This window comes from Symphalangus syndactylus, chromosome 18, assembly GCF_028878055.3.
Source record: "Symphalangus syndactylus isolate Jambi chromosome 18, NHGRI_mSymSyn1-v2.1_pri, whole genome shotgun sequence".
NCBI lineage: Eukaryota > Metazoa > Chordata > Mammalia > Primates > Hylobatidae > Symphalangus > Symphalangus syndactylus.
Window position 1 is genome coordinate 19,931,715 of NC_072440.2, and position 18,616 is coordinate 19,950,330.

General features: G+C 37.7%; 1 protein-coding gene across 6 annotated transcripts in view; it reads left to right on the plus strand.

Annotated features, from left to right (window-relative positions):
* Positions 1-18,616, plus strand: part of ENTHD1 (ENTH domain containing 1) — a 145,106-nt gene that overhangs the window by 31,086 nt on the left and 95,404 nt on the right. The window lies entirely within an intron of this gene.

Sequence of the window (18,616 nt, forward strand, 5' to 3'; positions counted from 1 at the left end):
TTAGGCTTCATACTATAGAAAACAACGATGAAGAATATTCAATAGAAGATTTTATGACCTTTTTTTTGTTTTTTTGCTTTATTTATTTATTTTTGAGACGGAATCTTGCTCTGTCTCCTAGGCTGGAGTGTAGTGGCACGATCTCAGCTCACTGCAACCTCTGTCTCCTGGGTTCAAGCAATTCTCCTGACTCACCCTCCTGAGTAGCTGGGATTACAGGCACCCGTCACCATGCCCAGTTAATTTTTGTATTTTTAGTAGAGACAGGGTTTCAGCATGTTGCCCAGGCTGGTCTCAAACTCCTGACCTCAAGTGATCCTCCTGCCTTGGCCTCCAAAAGTGCTGGGATTATAGGCGTGAGCCACTGTGCCCGGCCCAATTTTATGACTGTTTTCTGAATGCAGTTATCTTTGATTCAAATAAAATGTTTTTGAGCTTTTAAGGTATTAAACTAGTGACTACCCTATTTGGCATCGTGATTCAATTTTAAGATTTTTATCCTTAACTGGAAAGTGAAGGAGTACAGTTTTCTAAGACTAGGTGTCTGGATATGTGTGTATGAGGTCTCTTTGATCCTATAACATAAATCAAATAATTGAAATTTTCTAAAGTATGCTTCAGAATCCTAAAAGTGCTCTAAAATTATTCTAGGACAATACCTTGTACCCTTTCCTTTGCTTAAAACTTTAAATATGGACTACTGAACTTTTATAAAAGAGGGATTTATTTATAATGTTATAATAGACATGAGTAGAAAAATGCTATCATCTTTTCTACCAAATTTGCTAAAACTTAAAAAAATATCATTTTGCTCTAACTTCTCCAGTAGAAGCCCTGTTGATAAGTTGTGTATGAGAAATGGACAGCTTGAGGAAGCAAAAACATTAATGAAATGTGACTTAGAGAACTGTCCCTTTGTATTCAGTACAAATAGATAATTCCAACTGTCAGTTAAGTGCAAAAATGTAACAATGTTAACTAGTAATACCAACACAAGTTAATCTTGCTAAAAATCATTCAAGTACTTTTCTGACTTAATCAAGAGTTTCAAATGTTCACCCAATGGGACACTGAGTGAACATCCACACTTGGGATTGGAGAGAGACATTATAAGAGGGTGGCCATTGTAATTATAGTAGCAAATACTACCTGCTTCTAAAAGTGATGGGATCTTTAGGGGATCTGATTCTTTTGAAATAAATCTCCAAAAGAGACAGCCACTCATTTTGAAATTTTCTCATGGGAGCCTTTAAATCAAACTCATCCTAAAAACAGAGTAACAGAGAAGAATAACCAATTATGACTCATCCAGAGTTTCTTCCCTCTTTTGCTTCTTCGATGTTACCTTTCTTACTCTTCTTTCTTCCTTTCGTCAGTTCTTTCTTCTTTCATTGTAAACACATAATTATTGAATTTATTTAAAATTTGGATATTCAGCAGAAATTTGGAACTATAGGAGTGAATAAAATAAATTTTCTTTTATCATGGAACTAACATTCTAGTGATAGAGACTGGGATGTCTCTGTCACAAGCATAAAATATGTCAGATAATAACAAGTCCTATAAAGAAAAGGAAAGCAGGGTCAGGGAACAGAGTGACAGGGGTGGGTTTATTTTAGGTCACGTAATGAGAGAAGGCCTTTTGGAGGAAGTGAATCTTTGAACAGACCTGAATGAAGTGAGGGAGCAACCCACAGACAGGCATACCTCGATCGACTGCACTTTGCTTAATTACACTTCACAGATAACGCATATTTTACAAATTGAAGGTTTGTGGCAACCCTGCACCCAAGAAGTTTATTGGCACTATTTTTCTGATAGCATGTGCATACGTGTCACATTTTGGTAGTTCTTGCAATGTTTTTAACTTTTTCCTTATTATTATATGTGTCATGGTGATCTATGATCAGTGATCTTAGATGTTACTGTTATAATTGTTTTGGGATACCACAAACTATGGCTGTAGAAGGCCAGTGAACTTATTGATAGATGTCATGTGTGTTCTGGCTGCTTCACTGATCCCGATCTCTCTCTCTCTCCTTGGGTCTCCCTAGTCCCTGAGAGTCAACAATATTGAAATTAAGCCAATTAATAACCCTGCAATGGCCTCTAAGTGTTCAAGTGTAAGGAAGAGTCACAGGTTTCTCACTTTAATTCAAAAGCTAGAAATGGTTAAACTTAGTGAGAAAGGCATGTTGAAAGCCGAAACAGGCTGGAAGGTAGGCCTCTTGTGCCAAACAGTTAACTAAGTTATGAATGTAAATGAAAAGCTCTGGAAGGAAATTAGAAGTGCTGCTCCAGTGAATACAGGAATGATAAGAGTGGGAAACAGCCTTATTGCTGATATGGAGAAAGGTTGCATGGTCTGGATAGAAGATCCAACTGGCCGCAGTATCACTTAAGCCAAAGCCTAATCCAGAGCAAGGTTCTAACTGTCTTTAATTCTGCAAAGCCTGAGAAAGAAGAGGAAACTGCAGAAGAAAATCTTGAAGCTAGCAGAGGTTGGTTCATGAGGTTTAAGGAAAGCAGCCGTCACCATAACATACAAGTACAAAGTGAAGCGGCAAGTACTGATGGAGAAGCTGTAGCAAGTTATCCAGAAGATCTAGCTAAGGTAATTGATGAAGGGGGCTACACCAAACAGATTTTCAATGTGGGTGAAATAGCCTTTTGTTGGAAAAAGATGCCATCTGGGACTCTCATAGCTAGAGAGGAGAAGTCAATGCCTGGCTTCAAAGCTTCAAAGGACAGGCTGACTCTCTTGTTAGGGACTAATGCAACTGGTGACTTTAAGTTGAAGCCAACTGCTCCTTTACTATTCCCAAAATCTTAGTGCCCTTAAGATTTCTTTAAAAATATTACTGCTCATTGACAGTGCACCTGGTCGCCCAAGAGCTCTGATGGAGATGTATAAGGAGATTAATGTTGTTTTCGTGCCTGGTAACACACAGTGTTTATTCTTCAGCCCATGGATCAAGGAGCGATTTCAACTTTCAAGTCTTATTACTGAAGAAATACATTTCATAAAGCTATATCTTACATAGATAGTGATTCCTCTGATGGATCTGAGCAAAGTAAATTAAAAACCTTCTGGAAAAGATTCACCATTCTAGATGCCATTAAGAACATTTGTGATTCATGGGAGGAAGCCAAAATTTCAACATTAACAGGAGTTTGAAAGAAGTGGATTCCAACCCTTATGGATGACTTTGAGGGGTTCAAGACTTCAGTGGAGGAAGGAACTGCAGATGTGGTGGAAATAGCAAGAGAACTAGAATTAGAAGTGGAGCCTGAAGATGTGACTGGATTGCTGCAATCTCATGATCAAACTTGAACAGATGAGTTACTTCTTATGGATGAGCAAAGAAAGTGGTTTCTTGAGTTGAAATCTACTCCTGTGAAGAAGCTGTGAACACTGTTGCAATGCCAACAAAGAATTCAGAATATTACATAAACTTAGTAGACAAAGCAGTGGCAGGATTAGAGAGGATTGACTCCAATTTTGAAAGAAGTTCAACTGTGGGTAAAATGCTATCAAACAGCATCGCATGCTACAGATAAATCTTTTGTGAAAGGAAGAGTCAGTTGATGTTGCAGGCTTTATTGTTGTCTTACTTTAAAAAATTGCCACAGCTTTCCCAACATTCAGCAGGAACCGCCCTGATCTATCAGCAGCCCTCAACATAAAGACAAAACCCTCCACCAGCAAAAAGATGAAGACTCGCTGAAGGCTCAGATGATTGTTAGCCTTTTAAAATTAGCAATAAAGTATTATTTAATTAAGTTACGTATATAGATTTTTTAGGCAACATGGTATTGCATACTTAGTCTGCTAAGTAGACTGCAGTCTAATGTAAACATAACTTTTATATTCACTGGGAAACAAAAAAGTTTGTGTAAGTCGCTTTATTGGAATATTTGCTTTATTGCAGTAATCTGGAACCCAACCCACCACAGTATCTTCAAGGTGTGCCTGTATATCAGGCAGAGGGAACAGCAGGGTAGATGCTCTGAAACTGGAGTGAACTTGGCCTGGTGAATTGTAAGCTTAGGAAATGAATCCCTAAACTGATACAGAAGTAACCCAACTCTGATTTTATGATTCATGCAAGAAATTCTAGTTTATTGTTTTGTAGTCACAGATTGCATTTTTTTTTTTTTTTTTTTTTTTTTTTTTTGAGACTGAGTTTCACTTTTGTTGCCCAGGCTGCCAGGCTGGAGTGCAATGGCGCCATCTCAGCTCACTGCAACCTCTGCCTCCAGGGTTCAGGCGATTCTCCTGCCTCAGCCTTCCAGAGTAGCTGGGATTACAGGCATACGCCACCACGCCTGGCTAATTTTGTATTTTAAGTATAGAAAGGGTTTCTCCATGTTGGTCAGGCTGGTCTCGAACTCCTGACCTCAGATGATCTGCCCGCCTCGGCCTCCCAAAGTGCTGGGATTACAGGCCTGAGCCACCGCGCCCGGCCACGAGGGGGACATTCTTAATGGGACAGGAAAAGTAGCAAATAAAACTCAAAGATCGGTAGATTAGTTAGAAGGAGGTGCATCCACAAGTTATGATAGCAGAGGCCACAAAAATGCTAGCAGCTTAAACATACAAATTTATTTCTCTCTTCTGAAATACTCTCTTGTAGGTATTCTATGACCGACATGGCTCTCTACGATGTTGGCTTCAGGGCTATTTTTGAGTCTCGTTGCTCCACCAAACTCAGCATTTAAGTTCCACTTCATGGTCCACTTCCACTTTTTGATTCATTGCTGCTTGAGCTCCAGCCATCACATCTGCCTTCTAGCCAGTAGAAAGGAAGAGAGATTGAAAATATGAATGTCTCTTCCCTTTTTTTTTTTTAACAAGGACACTTGTTAAAAGTTGCTTATAACATTTTAGCTCACATATTATTGTTTAGTACTTAGTCCCACTGACACTCCTAGCTACAAAGGAGGTTGAGAAATATCATGTGCCCAGATGAAAGTTAAGAGATTCTGTTATTAAGGAAGATGGAGAGAATAAATGCTGGGGACCACAAATCATTTCTACAATACTGGGAAAGAATACAAGCAAGACACAGATTAAGCATGGTAATATAGAGTTGTCTGACTAAATGGAATAAAAATATAAATTTGAATATGTACAACAGTAGGGGCAGATAGCTGAGAGTACTCAGGGCAATTCATAAATGACCTAATAAACTCAATTTGATATGAATAGCAACTAGGAACCATTGTAGGCCTTGGAGAACAGAAGGAATGTTTAGCTTAGTCACAGAACTGAGCTTCCTTATTACTGAAAACAGCTGTTTGTGCAAGATAATTCTTATTGCTTTGTGTAGAAATGAAGGAGATACAAATTGAACGAAGCTTGTAAGAGACAGTTGTTTCAATCCAGGCATCCAGGACCTGCTCCTGGGGTTATAGAAATGAGGAAACAGTAGTGTTTAAAGATAGACTGTAGAGAGGCAGTGGGGGTAAGTGGATGATGTATTGGAGAAGAAAGAGAGAAATTGAAATTGACTAACATTTGCATTAGAGAAAATGGAGGCAAGTGATGATATCATACAGGTAAAGTTTCATTAGAAGGAGTCTAAAGATGTCTCTAAGTTATTTAGTTACAGCGAAATGTAAAATCAAATGCAGGAAATGTGATTTCCAGCCTTTAGGACCTAGAGCTGAAACAGCTGTGCCTCCCTTCTTTATGGTGAATCAGCGAGGGAAAAGAGGCACTTTAAAGAAGGTGTTATATACACATCACCACTTCTACTTCTTTTTTTTTTTTCTTTTCTTGGATGTTTTCCCAAGTTTTAATTCTAGTAGATAGCTTGGGTGGTTTTTGTTTAGAAGCTTTTGATGTTTGAAGGAAGAGATGGGCTGAAGGATCATTGCTGCTTGATGGCAAGACAGAACAATTAAAAAAGGGTAATTATAACTCAGCTCTAAGCGTCAGGCCATTTTTGTAGAGGCAACAGTTATTACAAAAGTGATCTCCAGAGGCACTACTTACAGCCAGACCAGCAAAACTTTACCTGTGCTGGTCATCTGATCTTCCATAAAGAGCTCTTCACTAGCATCATTCTTTGCAAGAGAACTTTACCTGTATTAAGGATTACTCTGGTCTGTGTCAAATGTAATAGCATTCCATATCGTGGAAAAATTTCCCTGAAAACTATCATTGCTGTTGAACCAAAATTATACAGTAGGTCCTTGAATAACATCCTTTTGTTCAATGTTGTTATAACTGATGAGGAAAACATCAATTCCTGGCTGAGGCCTCTGTCTGTGTGGAGTTTGCACACTCTCCCCCTGTCTGCCTGGGCTTTCTCCATGTTCTCTGCTTTTCTCCCACTTCCCAAGGATGTGCACAGCAGGTGAATCAGGATGTCTGAATGGTCCCAGTCCAAGTGAGTGTGGAGTGGATGTGAGTGCACCCCACAGTGAAGCGGCATCCCTGTCCAGAGATGGTTCCCACCTTGTGCTTCCAGGATGGGCTCCAGCCACCTGTGGCCCTGAAGGGAGCAGATGAATCATCTTACTTGTTTTTACTAATGTTCCTTAAATGTATGTATAGCTCACATTTATTTCAACGTTTAGTAATAAAAGTGGGCCAGGCACAGTGGCTCATGCCTGCAATCCCAGCACTTTGGGAGGCCAAGGCAGGCAGATCACCTGAGGCCAGGAGTTCAAGACCAGCCTGGCCAACATCGTGAAACCCCTATCTCTAGTAAAAATACAAAAATTAGCCAGGCATGATGACAGTTGCCCGTAGTCCTAGCTACTCAGGAGTCTGAGGCAGGAGAATTGCTTGAACCTGGGAGGCAGAGGTTGCAGTGAGCTGAGTTCACGCCACTGTACTCCAGACTGGGTGACACAGCAAGACTCCATCTCAAAAAATAATAATAAGAAGAAGAATAAAAGTGTTTTAGTTTTTTTGTTGTTTGTTTTGAGACAGAGTCTCTCTGTCGCCCAGGCTAGAGTGCAGTGGCACGATCGCAGCTCACTGCAATGCCTCTCAGGTTCAAGTGATTCTCCTGCCTCAGCCTCCTAAGTAGCTGGGACGACAGGCGCCTGCCACTACACCTGACTCATTTTTGTATTTTTTTTAGTAGAGACAGGGTTTCACCATATTAGCCAGGCTGGTCTCGAACTCCTGACCTTGTGATCTGCCCGCCTCGGCCTCCCAAATGTTTTGGTCTTTATTTAGAAGTTTGGTGAAATTTTTGTGACTAGAAATACGCTGTAGGAACTTAGTTCTTGTTTATATTAATTAGCCTATGGTAAAATTGGTTTCATTATACATTGTTTCCCTTAAAGTAGCAATTTCCAAGAGACTATGGGCATCATTAAATGAGGACTTGCTGTACTGCAAAGTAGTTGTCATGCTTTTGTAATAAAAAACAGCAATGTTGATGTTGTTACTTCCTACAAAGAGCTTTGTACTAACAGAGTCGATGTGGAGTCATGCTTGGCTGCCTTGCCACATGTAGATGAGATGGCAGGGCTTATGGTACAAACTGTGGTTGTAACTAAAACATTTGCATTGATAAATGTCAAACAGCTGATCTTTTAAATTTAAAAATAAATATATAAAAATAATTTGTGTCTTTACCACCCTAAACCGACCACTGTTAACATCCTCTGTCATGTGTCATATAATGATGTTTCAGTCAGTGGTGGACTGCGTGTATGATACTGGTCCCATAAGATTATAATATATTTTTACTGTACCTTTGCTATGTTTAGATATGTTTAGATACACAAATTCTTACCATTGTGTTACAATTGTCATTGTGTTACAATTGCCTACCACATTCAGTACAGTAATATGCTATACAAGTTCATTGCTCAGGAGCAATAGACTATACCATATCGCCCAGGTGTATAGTAAGCTCTACCATCTCAATATGTGTAAGTACACTGTATGATGTTTGTACAACAATGAAATTGCCTAGCAATGCATTTCTCAGAAAGCATCCCTGTTGTTAAGCTATGCATAACTGTTTCTTTTTTTTTTTGTTTCAGAAAACCATTATACTCTTGTAAAAACAATATAGGCTTGTTATACAATTACTCAGAAATAGCCATCATTACTATCAGATGATTGCAATTCTAGGCATCTTTTTTTGTGAGACAGGCTCTCACTCTGTTGTCCAGGCTGAAGTACAGTGGCACCATCACAGTTCACTGCCACTTTGACCTCCCTGGGCTCAGGTGATCCTCCCACCTCAGCCTCCCAAGTAGCTGGGACTGCAGGCATGTGCCACCACATCGGCTAATTTTGCGTTTTTCAGTTTTTTTTTTTTTTTTTTTTTTTTTTTTTTTTTTGGTAGAAACAAAGTTTCACCATGTTGCGCAGGAAGGTCTCAAGCTCCTTGGCTTAAGTGATCTGCTCGCCTCAGCCTCCCAAAGTGCTAGGATTACGGGGGTGAGCCATCATGCCTGGCCAGCATTTAAAAAAAATCTATACATAGAGAGATGGATAGCTAGAGAGAAATTATTTTTATAAAAATGGAATTATATGCTGTTTTTTAGTAAAAAATATTAAAGGTCTCCTTCAGGCAGTGAGACTAGGAACTCCATTTACTGCACAATAACCAAAGACTGGAAGTGACACACTATTTGAGACACTACTGTCCTCACAAGAAGTATGGGAAGTCTCTAAGGTTCTCTTTTTGAAAAATGTAAAATAAAATAAGAACAGCACATGTGAGCTGAAGTCAGAGTGACTTGGCATCTGCCTGTGGGAAGCTGCAGGTAACTGTAGGGGTTGAGTTGCTTAAGAGCAGTTGTTAGTAGATCAGAGAATGAGTTTGGGGCCTGTCCTGAGCATTGGGAAGGAAAGCCTTGGGTTACTATGCTGAACCCAGACCCTCAAGGGGACTGAATTGAGAAAGTGTACTCAGTTCCTAAGTTAGGTCTAGTAGGATTTTCACCAGTTTAAGACAAGCAATGAGCTCATAATCCAATATCACCAAGCCAGGAGAAGGTAAGCAGCAAAGACATACTTAATCCCCCAAAGATTGTAGATATTGGAAAGGTCAGATACAGAACAGCTGCGTATTTACATAAATAAAGGATATAATCACATTCATCACCAATTATCAAGAGATTATTAGGACTGAATGGATGAATTTGAAAAAAGGGAACTTGCAGAAATGATAAATACTACTGAACTAAAAAAATGTATTTAGTGAGCTAGAAGATATGCCTAAAGAAAATGGAAAATATGAAAGTAATATTAATTAAGCCATATGGAGGATACTGCTACAAAGGAATGACGATTAATTACTGTACCAGAAAACTTCTCATCTTCTACAGTAGAAGCCTGATGACAGTGACATAGTATCTTAGAAATGCTGAAGGAAAGTAACAGCCTATAATTGTGTACCAGCAAGACTATGATTTAAGGGTGAGGGTGAAATAGTTATTTATAGATGAATAAAAAAATGAAGAGAGTTTACAACCATAAGACCTGCATTAAAGGGTATACTTCAAAAAGAGGAAAATTATTGCAGAAAGATAGTTGAAAATTCAAGAGAGAATAATGAATAAATGGTAACCACACACATAAATATAGATATGTATGTATAATAAACATTTTCTGTATAAATCTAATTTTTGAGTTAAGAAAAATACAATTAGAATAGTGGGTAGCCATGGTATGTAAGTGGGGGTGGGCAGGTCCAGAGTTGTCTTCTAAAGGTCCTTGTGTTTTTAAGAGAAGGTAATGGATATTCTTTGACCGTAAACTTTTTAAGGTAAACGTGCATGATGAACTTTCAAGAATAAACTTTAAAAGAAGAGAAATAGAGTGCATAATTCCAGACAAGTAGCAAGAAGTAGAAGGAGAAAAAAAATAAAATTTTATAAAGGGCAAAAAGCATAAAGTGGAACAAATGGAAATTAAAAAGTAAAATAAATAATAGAAATAAGCCCAGATAGATCAATAATCACAATAAATAGTAATAGATTAAACTCATCTATTAAAAGGCAGAGACTATCAGATTGAGGAAAAAGAAATCCAGATATATGCTGCAAGCATAAATTCACATAAAGATTGAAAGCAATGTATGGAAAAAGGTAAGTCAAGCATATACAAACTAAAAGAAGGTTGGTAAAGCTACTTAATAACAGGCAAAGGAGACTTTAAAGCCAAGAGCATTAAGGATAATAATAAGATGCTCAATTCCCCAGGAAGATGTAATGTTTCTAAATGTGAATATACCCAGTAAAATAACTTCAAAGTATATAAAGCAAAAGTTGGTAGAACTACAGGAAGAAATTGAAACATCTCCCATCATAGTAGATAATTTCAAAACATCTTTACTGACAGGTGAAGGACATAAAACATTTTTTTAAATATGGATTTTATAATTGATTATATGTGTTATAAAGGAAGTCTTTACATTTCCAAAAATCTGTTTCATATAGGACACGTTTTCTTACCAAAATACCATTAAATTTGAAGAAAAAATATAAATAAAAAATTTCCATACACTTGAATGTGGGACTATTTCTTTTAGAATAAGGTGGAAGAAAAGGACTTCAGTTCTCCTTGCTAAGTCAGCTTTGTAGTGGAGGTCCTAGCCATCAGAGTAAAACAAGCAAGAGAAATTAAAAATGTAAGTATCAAAATGGAAGAAATGAGCATCATTTGGAAATGATAGGATTTTCATATAGGAAACTTCAAAAGATCTACAGACATATTAAAAATAATGAGTTTTAGAAAGATAGCTGGCTATAACATCAAAACAAAATCAAGTTATATTCTATATATCAGCAACAAATATTAAACATAATTTTTAAGCTACCATTTATAATAGCTAAAAATCTTGATTTAGGAATAAGTTATAAAAGAAGTACAAAATCTGTACACTGTAGGTTATAATGTTTAATTGAAATACATTAAAGACCTATATAAATGGAAAGATATTCCATGTTTATCAAAATAATAATGTAAACATGTCAGTTCTCTCCAAATTGTCTAGATTTAGTGGAGGATTTCTCAGCCTTGGTACTATCGATATTTTGAAACAGATCATTCTTTGTTGTGGGGGCTGTGCATTGTAGGGTAGTTAGCATCATCCCTGGCCTGTACCCACTGGACGCTATTAGCAAACATCCCTTTCTGTTGTATTGAATCAAAAAGGTCTGCAGACATTGCCAAATGTCCCCTGGGGGCCAAATTGTTCCCAGTAGAGAACCGCTGATTCAGTGCAGTTACAATCAAAATCCAAAAAGGACTTTAAGAGTTGAATTTGATGTATTGATTCCAAAATTTACCTGGAAGAATCGAAAGTTCAAGAGTATCTAAAACATTCCTAAAATAGAGTAAGGTGGAGGGTTTGCCTTTCTAAATAACAAGACCAAAATTTTACTGATCATGACAGTGTGGTATGGATGCAGGATAGGTGCATGGACCAATGGAACAAACCATAACCCTAGAAGACAGACCTGGGCAACTATGGAATCAGTAAATGACAGAGGTGGCATTTTTGAATAGTGGAGAAAAAATGAACTGCTCAATAAATAATACTGGGATAATTTTTTATCCATATTGTAAAAATGAAATGAGGTCTCTACCTGGATGAATTAATGATTTAAAGGTAAAAAGGCAAAACTTTGAAATGTTTAGAAGAAAATTTAGAATATGTTTCTTACATTGAAATAGGGAAGTATTTCATAAACAGAAAAAGTGCACATTATTTTTTAAAAGTGTTTATGAATTTGCCATTTGTGGTAGGCAGAGTTCTGAGGATGAGTCCCATGACCCTTGCCTGTATACAGGCCTCTCGCCTTTGAGCATGGGCAGAACCTGTGAATATGATGAATTACCACCCCCATGATTGTTATATTCTATGGCAAAAAAGGTATTACGCTGGTAGGCCCTATCTAATCAGATGAGTCCTTTAAAAGCAGAGAGTTGGCCGGGCACTGTGGCTCATGCCTGTAATCCCAGCACTTTGAGAGGCCAAGGTGGGTGGATCATGAGGTCAGGAGATCAAGACCATCCTGGCCAACATGGTGAAACCCCGTCTCTACTAAAAATACAAAAATTAGCTGGGTGTGGTGGTACATGCCTGTAGTCCCAGCTATTCGGGAGGCTGAGGCAGGAGAATCACTTGAACCCAGGAGGTGGAGATTGCAGTGAGCCAAGATTGTGCCACTGCACTCCAGCCTGGTGACAGAGTGAGACTCTGTCTCAAAAAAAAAAAAAAAAAAAAATTAATTAATTAAAAAAAATAAAAGCAGAGAATTTTCTCTAGCTGGTAGCCAAAGAGGGAGTCAGAAAGATTCCAAGTGTGAGAAGGATTTGAAGCACTATTGTTGGCTTGAAGATGGAGTAATAAGGAATGCAAGTGGCCTTGAAGGTGAGAGTGGCCCCTGGTTGCCAGCCAGCAAGGAAATGGGGACTTTAGTCCCACAGTTGCAAGGAGCAGAACTCTGCCAACAGCTGGATTGAGCTTGGAAGTGGATTCTTCCCCAGGGTTTCCAGATGACAGTTCAGCTTGGCCAACGCCTTGACTTTGGCTTTGTGAAACCAGAAACAGAGAACCCAGTTAACCTGCCTGCACTTCTGACTACAGAACTGTGAGATAATAAATGGTTGTTGTTTCAGGCTACTAACTTTGTGGTAATTTGTTATAGCATCATTAGAACAAATGATCTTATAGCATCATTAGAAAACTAATAAAACTATATTATCTTTTATTTTCTGTGCTTTTGGGGTCATATACAAAAGTTCTTTGCCCAGATCAATATCAAGTTTTTCCCTGTTGGGTGTGGTAGCTCGTGCCTTTACAGGTGGCTCATGCCTCTCAGCACTTTGGGAGATCAAGTGGGAAGGATTTCTTGAGCCCAGGAGTTTGAGACCATCCTGAGCAACACAGCAAGACCCTGTCTCTTAAGAAAAAAAAAAAAATTAGCTGGGCATGGTGGCATGTGCTTGCAGTCCCAGCTATTCAGGAGGCAGAAATGGGAAGACCGCTTGAGCCTGAGCGGTAGAGGCTGCAGTGAGCTGTGATCACGCCACTGCACTCCAATCTGGGTGACAGACCAAGACCCTGTCTCAAGAAGAAACTTTTCCCTTTGTTTTCTTCTAGTAGTTTTACAGATTCAGGTCTGGCATTTTAAGTCTTTTATCCATTTTTAGTTGATTTTTATATGTGTGGTGGATATCCAGCGTTCCCAGCACCACTTATCAAAGAAACTGTCCTTTCCCCATTGTGTATTCTTGGTACCTTTGTTGATCAGTTGGCCATAAATGCATGGATTTATTTCTGGGCTGTTCTGTTCCATTGGAACAGATTATATGTCTGGTTTTGTGTCAGAACCACCCTATTTTGATTACTATAGTTTTGTAGTAGATTTTGAGGAGAAAAAAAAAAAAAACACCATATAAAAGTGAAAAAAAAAAAAGCCACAAAATGGGAAAATTTTCCAACGCATATAACTGACAAAGGATTAGTATCCAGAATATATAAAAAATTCCTGCAAATCAATGAGAAAAGAGTAGCTCAATAGAAAAAGAAGAAGCAAATATGAAAATCATTTCTAGAAAAACAGGAAACATGTAAGGCCAAGAAACATTTTTTAAATGCTTAGCTTTGTATTATGTGGTGACAAGAAACAATTACGAATTTTATGAAAGACATAATTTATGATAACTTCAAAAATGAATGCCATATTGTGAGGAATTTTCCTTCTGTTTCTTGAGCTACATTTTCTTCTGCATTTGGGATCTTTCTTTTATGCATGCCATCTTCCTTTCTTTCTCTTTCATGCTTCTCCTTCACTCCTTCTCTGCTCGTTTTCCTACTGGAATGTGTTTGTTTACTTGCCAGGCCATTTCTTCACGTCTTGCTGATGCTTAGAAGCAGCTCTCACTAGGCACTGTCTCTTGAAGGTCAAAGAGTATAATGGTTAAGGGCTCAGGTCCTGGAGCCATACTGTCTGCATTTGAATCCTGACTGGTTCTATGACCTTGGACTGGTTACTTAAGCCCTTGTGCTGTAATTTCACCTTCTGTAAAATGGGGTTAACATAGGCCCTGTGATGGAGTTGTTGTAAGAAGTAAATGGGCTAATACAGAGTCAGCACAATAAACTTTGGCTGTTTGTTCAGAAACACTTAGTGATTTCTTGACTCTTCCCACCATATCTAAGTTTGTTTTCTCCACCAGGCTGCAGTTTGTGGGCTTTTTAAAAAATTTTATCCATTCTTCTGTAGCAGATCTCAGCTGAGGCCATGTATGGTCTTCTTTAGAATACCTGAACTCTGCTCTGTTTTTGAGTCTTTCATATAAGGTGCTGCTCATTCTACCTAGTTGAGGTATGTATCCTATTCCCGTGGGGGAGAGATACCTTCAAGCTTTAGATCCTTCACCCAATTCAGTGTTAAACCGTGGCTTTCATGTCCATTAAAGTGTAAGCATCTTTATTTACTGTTACACCCATTTTTTTCTCTAGCTATTTTCACCTCTCCTCCATCATAAGTGGGAAGAAAGCATTCTCCATTCAGTTCTCTTTTTTTCCAGACATGTGGATATTGATGAGAACTCTAAGGTTGTTGTCATCTTACCAGTATTGCTTTTGGGGGAGAAGGGATGTCCTAGATCTTGTTTCTTTTCTCGGCCACCAGTTATTTTTATTCTTTTTCTTTTAGAAATTTTAGTTATATCTGTTTCTACGTTAGATTGCTATTGACTTTTTAAAAAAAATCTCATTGCATATTGGGTGATGGGAATTCTGTGTTGCAGTTTCACTTTGCAGTCTTAACCCAGGAATCAGCCACTGAATGTTAAAACTTGCTTTTGTAGTGACTGTTTATTTTTCCTTGTCCCTGGAGCTGAGCATCTAACGTGGTTTGTGAATTTCCCTGTTTCTCATTATTCTTAAGTGAGAACTACTGGCAGTGTCTCAAATTTTATATGCTATTGTTAGCAAAATACTGAAATAAAATTGTCTCAACTCCATTTTTAAGATCTCCAGCAGTAAAAGTTGGTTCTTTTTCACTTTTCTTATCTACCTATTTCAAATTTAATTTTGAAAATCTACCTAAACATCTCTGCTTTATTATTATTCTCTTTTCACCTTAAAAATGCCTTTCCCCTAGTAATCTCAAAATTCAACTACCAAGGAAGATGTACAGTAACTGTACATCTTTAATCTCAAAATTCATCTACCAAGAAAGATGTACAGTAATTGTACACTCCATCTCCTGTGTTTTGAAGCATTTCTCAGGTAAATAGAAGCAGAGCAATAAAGCAGAAACATAGAGGTTGTGTCTGTAGTGGATACTGTGGTGTATCCCCTAGATCCTTGCTTCAAGATCAAGGCACTCTTGGGCTGCGGGAGGGGTGTTGGCTGTGGCCTCTCAACTGAATCCTCCTCTGGGAATTCCCAACAGCTAAAGAGAGCCTGTTTGTTCAAGGTCATGCCCCCTAGCTAAGGGGTCTTACATCAAGGCAGGACAACTGTGAAGAGCCATTCCAGCCTCAAAGCTCCTATAAGGATCAGCTGAGTCCTTTATTGCACGTGTGCTACAGTTATTGCAACTGCGCTTGCTTGGCCTGATCCTGCCTGCCTGCCTCCCTCCTCACTGGTAGTTTCTAAGAGCGCTCCCTAATGGCTCTCCCACATACAAATCTGAGTCTGAGAGTCTGTTTCCTAGGGAACCCAACCTACAATGGCTTTTCCTCTAGATTTAAAATATAGGACAGTAATAATATGTGTGCATAAATAGATAATGAAAATAGAGAAAGCAAAGGGGGCAAAATGTTAACAATTGGTGAATCTAGATGAAGACCATATGGGCATTCTTTGTACTATTCTTGTTACTTTTCTGTAAGCTTAAAATTATTACAAAATGAAAGTTAAAAAAATATGACAAATACCAACTACTTTAAGATGCTTAAGTTAGCCGGGCATGGTAGCTCACGCCTGTAATCCCAGCACTTTGGGAGGCTGAGGCGGGCGGATCACGAGGTCAGGAGATCGAGACCACAGTGAAACCCCGTCTCTACTAAAAATACAAAAAATTAGCCAGGGGCAGTGGCGGGCACCTGTAGTCCCAGCTACTTGGGAGGCTGAGGCAGGAGAATGGCGTGAACCTGGGAGGCGGAGCTTGCAGTGAGCTGAGATCGTGCCACTGCACTCCAGCCTGGGCAACAGAGCAAGACTCCGTCTCAAAAAAAAAAAAAAGATGCTTAAGTTTAACTGTGTGCCAAAACGAGGAAATTGGAGTCGAAGTTCCAAATTCACAATTCTGTAAAAGTTAGATATAAACTTAAGCACCATGAGACTTGACTTTTAGATCTTACTAGCTCTTCCTTAGCCCTCTGAATATTTTCTATAATGCAATATATCTGTTACTAAAAATTAATTTTGTTAAGCAAATTATTTACTTACACCTAAAAGGATGTGGTTATTATATGCTAAATAATAAATGGAACAATTTGGAAATCTGTTCAACTTATGGAGCATTGCATTTCCAAAATGTATGGTGCATTGCTAATGCCTGATAATTTGAACGTCAGTTTGATATCTCATCTAAGAAATATCGGAGGGTTCACAAGTTCTGCTTTGTTGTATTATCTGAGTGGTGCAGGCTCAGTGGGATGTACAGCTTCTTTCTAGATAGTTTCCACAAAGTACTTACAACCTTGGTATCGAAGCACTCATCTTTGAATGACTCAGTGGCTTCATTTCCTGCAGCATCATTACTTTTTCCTCTGAGGTTTCTCATTCACATACTAGTCTTCATTGGCTTGTGACTTCACAGTGTCAATTGATAAGTAGCTTACAAGACCAAAGGGATCTCATTTCCACTAAGGAACTATAAGGAACTAAATGTATGTTCTCTCCTACTTGCTTGTGAAAATCCAGAAATAAATGTTGTGTAATTACCAAATCTAATTAAGCATACCTCACTTCCAGTGTTATGCTATCTGATACTGAAAGAAAAATTTAATGAGTTTCCATAGACCCACTGTATTCTAATTGCTTTCTTTCTTGCCTCATAAGATAGGTTTACAACATTTAGGCTATTCTAGGCCAAAATGCATCTCTAACACGCAAGATATTTTTTCTTTCACAATTCTTGCTATTCTTCAGTTTCTCTCACAATTTACATCAAAATTGACCATCTGACGTTTTTACTAATCTAATTCTGTAATGTCTAAAACCTAAGACCATATGATTTCAAAGATAATTTAGTTGCTGAATGCTGAGCGAGTGATAATGTAGTTGATTAAATCCAGTGAAAGTAGATAGATGATCTAAGCTCCAAGTCACCACTCTTTGCCAATATTAGCTACAAAATCTCCAAGCCCCAAATAAGCTCATTTTAATTATTCACTTTTATGTGAAGTTAAAACAAAATGAAAAGTTACAACCATAAATGAAAAATTCTTATTTCTTCAGTATCTCTGGCATCTACCATACTTTCTCCCTTTGCCCACGTAGTTCCTTCTGCTTGGAGTAATTTCCCTTTGCTTCTACCCTTATTGGAATCCTAGCCATCCTTCAAAGCCTTGTTCAAATTTTACTTCCTCTTTGTGGCTGTTTTTGATTACTCTGGTGCACAGTGCTGTTTTCCTCCTTGGAGTATCTGTTCCTAAAATTAATTCAAGAACGTTTAGCATATAATTGTTCTCTGTTTCCTGTAAGTTTGTATGTTACACTTATATACCTAGTCAGGCTATAAACTTTTAGAAGGTAAATACTGTGCCTTGTATTACCGCTTTTCAGTACTTTTTTTTTTTTTTTTGCATAACCCCTAAAATGATTTTGAAACACTATGTACTTCCTCACACATTTTTAAGTTGATATATGAAGTTTTATAAGTATAAATAACTGCAAAGGATATAATTCTGGCACGTTGTAAATATTGACATTAAGGACAAAAGAAAAGAAAAAACAAGCAAACTGTTAAGTTATATCTATCTTTTAAATGTATCTAAAGGAATCTAAATACCATTGTGATTGATACCTGTAGTCATTCATTTGAAAAAAAATACATGAAGTCCTTAACTGTTAGAAATTTTACATTATTCCCTTTTCTCTTTGAAGTCATATGTTTATTCTACATTTCTTGCAGAATTTTATCCTAATATAAAATATTTTTATGCTTGGAAATCTTCTCTACATCAAATAGATATAAAATTAAAATTATTTTTCTAAATTTTCTCTTACCAAAGTTTTAATATTTCTTCTAGATTGACTTATTACAATTATTGTTAGTATGCAGTCAATCAAAACCACATAAATGCATTATAAATTTGTATATTTGTTAAATATAATTTTATTAGAAATATATGGTTTTATGAGATAATTGGAACTGCTTGTTTGCCCACATAGGAATGTGACTGATTGCTACCTACAAGCAGGGCTCAGCAGAAATCCTGCCTCTATTTTATTTATATTTGTATAAAGATAAATGCTGAGAAAACTTGTTCACCTAAATCATAGATGGGACCAGAAGGTGCTTTATTATAATAGTGTCAGTCAATTCTATGAATTTCTTCCAAGTAATATGCTGGAAATTATATAGTGATTTATTATAAAATATATTCTTATCTCTTATTGACTTAACTTGATGAAGTCATTTTTCAGTGTTGCTG